The sequence below is a fragment of the Hipposideros armiger genome, unplaced genomic scaffold (genome assembly GCF_001890085.2).
Source record: "Hipposideros armiger isolate ML-2016 unplaced genomic scaffold, ASM189008v1 scaffold_164, whole genome shotgun sequence".
Lineage (NCBI taxonomy): Eukaryota > Metazoa > Chordata > Mammalia > Chiroptera > Hipposideridae > Hipposideros > Hipposideros armiger.
The window spans coordinates 1,468,294-1,472,565 of NW_017731514.1; the positions used below are offsets into that span (position 1 = coordinate 1,468,294).

General features: G+C 53.6%; 1 long non-coding RNA gene across 1 annotated transcript in view; it reads left to right on the forward strand.

The window, feature by feature from the left end:
* The first annotated feature begins 11 nt into the window (after positions 1-11).
* Positions 12-4,272, forward strand: part of LOC109387631 (uncharacterized) — a 41,117-nt gene continuing 36,856 nt past the window's right edge. The window contains exon 1 of the long non-coding RNA XR_002125052.1: positions 12-3,302. This is a non-coding gene — a long non-coding RNA (uncharacterized LOC109387631). The remainder of the gene's footprint in view (positions 3,303-4,272) is intronic.

The window sequence follows — 4,272 nt, forward strand, 5'->3', positions numbered from 1 at the left end:
TTTTTTTTTTTTTTAAAGAAGGACCATGCATAGCAGTTTTCACATCATCGCTTCTATATAAATTCCACTATAGGCTGAAATTATACATTCTCGCAGCACAGATGGGCTGGTCTGTCATTACGACTGCCGGGCCCTTGTTGGAACACACAGCATATTTCAATTGTGTCGTCTTGTGGAGTCGACAATTTCGGAGAACGGAGGTCAAAATAAACAAGTTGCATTTGTGTATAAAAACAGTCTTATTAGATCTCATTTCCCTGAAAAATTTGGTAGAGGAACAGCCATCGCTTTCATTAAATTTTAGTTTAAATTTTGGTCTCTATCTTTGCCTTTTAAGACTCCAAATGCCCCAGGTCAAAGGACCTTACATGTTTTAATTAATTACCAATTTTTACCTTGTTTTGCAGCACCCACCACATAGCACTAGATTTAAATCCAAAATTGTGGTGTTTGGAATGTTTGCTTTTAATATCTTCATAATCTCAATAGGACAAACATTAAATCTCTAGGTGTTCGATATAAAATTATCTTGAGACTTTCATGAAAAATCAGATGATAAATATTTTGTGTGGTCTAAAAGGTACATTTAAATCCAAACTTAAAAAAAAAAAATTTCAGGTGCACTACAAAGAGTAGCCATAAACTTAAAAAAATTATCTTACCAAGATAACAAAGTGCACAATTTATTGGTTTCTATCACCACCCGGGAGGGCAGAGCACTTTTACAGCCACAATAATTTGCAAATGAGGATAACTGTTTGTTTTGTGACTTTGCTTTCGTGATGATGTAATAATCGGTTCTGAGGATTGTTTTCTCTCCCCTCCTTATTTTTAAGTGTTTGCTTCTGCATTTCTAAATTCTGGATTCGGAATTTGTTGAGCTGAATGAGGGGAGGGCGCTTGCCTCTGCCATACCCTGCAAGCTGCTGTCACCCTGTCCAGTGGTTAACGCAAGTGTCTGGCTGTGGCTTGTTTATTTTAAGGGACGTACCTATTGGCAGAGATGTTGGGGAATAATTGGGAAAGTGAAAAGTTGATGAAATTTGCCAGAGCTGTTTGGGAGCTGATATTTCACAAGCGGCCCTGCTCTCGGATTTTTTAACCATTTCAGCCTCTCCAATTTTGGTCGTTTAGCTTCTTAACTCCTGTCTTGGCATCTGAACTGAATTTGCTATCAGTTCCGTGAAGGTGGCCCTGGTCCGGGGGCTCTCAAAGATTAGGCCAAGTGAAGCAGCCCAGCGTTTCTGAGTTGGTCTCAGAGTGATGGCGGTCATAGCAATGATGGTGGTGACGATAATGATAACTGCTCTGCCACTGGGAGCCCTCACCCCGCCAGAGGCCTTTTGCATTTTGGAAAGCAGAGTGGAGCAGAGCACTGAGGCCGGGCTTCACGTGGAGTCATTTTTGTTCCCTGGCTGTGCCGATAAGGGCGCTTTTACCGCTCTGTGCCTGTTTCCTTATCTGTACAGTGGGGACATAAGTGTCCTCGCCTCGTGGTAACACACATCGAGCGAGCGCGCTTAGCACACACTTAATTCATAGAGCACACCCCACAAATGCTGTTACTCCCTGATTTATTGCGGAATCTCAGAAAAGTCAGGAGGACGGGCTGTCCTCGTGGACATCCCGCCAGGGGAGGCACTCAGCTTAGAGGCCGAGTGACTTCCCCACGTTCTACCAGCTGATGAGGTTGGGATGGGATTTGAACCCGGGCCTGCTGTCTTCGAAAGCCCAGTGTTCATTCTGTGTTAACTGGGTGCAGACACGCGTGTCCACGCAGCAGCCAGATATGGGTGGTGTGCCTTTGCACTGTGGTGTGTGCATGTAACACGTGTGCATACACACGCAGATGCCCTGAACGCCCCTGGTGCGTGGGTTGTTTCCAGAGGCGGACTGGTGTTTGGAGGTGACATGCCGGCCAGGGCCTGGTCCCCTTCATTGTTTCCCAGTGGGCCCTGCAGCCTGTGGGCCACCCTGGGGACTCCTGGGCTGGGCACTCCACTGCCCCACTGTGGTGGGTCGTTCTCCCCAGCCCAGGACCACCAAAGCAGGCAGTAGGTGGACAGGCCACCCAGTTGCCAGGCTCCCGGTAGGGGAAAGAAGGCTCGTCGCCCAGCTGGCTGCACTCTGGGCCCTGGCCAGGCATGGCACTGTCTCCTCGGGGGACAGGCGGTTCCGGGCGCCGGCCATTTGCAGACTGGGAGGAATGGAAGTGAGCCTTCAGGCCCAGGAGAGGAAATGGCGGCTTGGGCAGGCCCAGAGCAGGATCCGGGCAGGCGGGACGGAGGGAGCGACCGGAAGGCCCCGGGGTGGGCTGGCCAGCGTGCTGGCGGCCCTCCTCCAAGAAGCGGCCGGCAGGCCTGGCCCCCCGGGCAGATCTGCGTGTGTACACATGTGTACCTGCGTGCTGGGGCTCGGGCCACTGGGGAGGGGGAGCAGGCCCCGTTTCCCATCAGGACCGAGGAGGGGCTGGGGGTTGATGAGACGGCGTGAACACCCAGCAGACCTTTGGACAAAAGCTGGGTCCTTGATAAGAATGGTTCTCACCACAAGGCTTCCGTTCTCTTGAATTAAAACGAGGGAGACAGAATTGGCCTCGGGAAACGGTCAGATGTGTTAAGTGAGAGCCTGTCTGGGAAGCCCGTCCTTGGTTGGTTTTTCCCTCACAGGAAGAGACCGGAGGCCTAGGCCATCCCCGTCTCAGTCTTAGTTCTCCACCTGTAAAGGGAGGGATAAATCTTCCCACAGGTTTCTCGTGGAATTAAATGCGATGATACAGCCCGGCACTCAGCCAGGGGCTTGGGCAGCCCTTGATGGGACAGTGGAGGGTGGGCCCTGGAGAAGGGTCCCAGCCTCTGGCCCCTGGGACTCTGGCCTCTGAGTGCAGGGGCCTGGATGGGAGGTGGAGGCCTGGCCTGCAAATCCCCAGGAGGCTTGCCGGGTGGGGGAGGAGGCTGGCTGCTGCAGCCTGTGCTCAGGAACCTCTGGCCCAGTTTCCTGGGAGCCCAGCCCTGCCCCAGGATTCCTGCAGTGGGTGTGCCCGCGCTTCCGGCCCAGGCGTGGGTGGAGGGCTCCTGGAGGCAGGAGAGGAGTTCCCTCCCTTCCCACCCACGGAAAGTCCAGCTTGTGCTGTGCGTTCCACTCGATGGGACGGGACGAGGCGTCCCACCTGAGCACCATGTGAGGTCCAGGCGAGCGGCCCCTGCCCATGGCCGGGCAGAGGCACACGGGACGTGGCAGTGGAGGCCTCAGCGGTGTGGAGAGGTGCCTCCAGCTTGAGCCTTTGTTGTTGTTCACAAATAGTAAGTTGTCCGATGCCAACACCGACGGAGGCTCCCAGCGCCTGATGGGTGGGCCGCCAGGGTCTCAGGCGTCAGTCCTGGGTGCTTTGGCACCAGAGGTGAGCTCTGCCCCTGAGATGGAGTCATGCACGAATGGCTGACCTCTGGACCCCCCGGCCTGTGGGACCAACGCTGGAGGGTGGCTCGCAGAGGCTGCCTCCAGCTGGGCACTCCTGGGCCAGTCAGCATGGCAGGCCGCCATGGCCCACACCACGGGGGAAAGGTGTGGCCGCCACCGTCAGTGTCCAGCTTCCAGGGGAGGGGGGTGAGTGAGACTGGCTGGAGCAGGACCAGTGGGGGAAGCCAGAGGGACAGAAACCCCTGCCTTGGCCCAGTGGAGAGAGTTGGGGCCACCTTGGCTTCCCCAGGGAGGGACCACACACGCCATATGTTGCTAACAGGACTCAGCTCCTTTGGGTTGGCAGGAGCTGACCTTTGTTGACCTACTAAGTCAGCGGTTCTCAACCTGTGGGTCGCGACCCCTTTGGAGGGTCGAACGCCCCTTTCACAGGAGTCGCCTCAGACCATCGGAAAACAAAGATATTTACATTAAAATTCATAACAGTAGCAAAATTACAGTTATAGGGTAGCAATGAAAATAATTTTATGGTTGGGGGTCACCACAACATGAGGAACTGTATTAAGGGGTTGCGGCATTAGGAAGGTTGAGAACCGCTGTACTAAGTGCCACGGCCAAGTACTTTAATCCATTTTTTTAAACATCCATTTTTAAATTTAATCTGCCCATTCCATTTCATTTCAACATCCAATCAGGGCCAGCGTGTGCCAGTCTGTTGTGGTGCTGGATGAGGGCGTAAACAGGCCCGCCGCGGTCCCTGCCCTAGTGGAAGGGGTGTGTGTGTGAGAGAAAACAGGCTCAGAGAGGCTGGGGAATGTTCCCAGAGTCACACAGCTAGTTGGGTGACAGAGC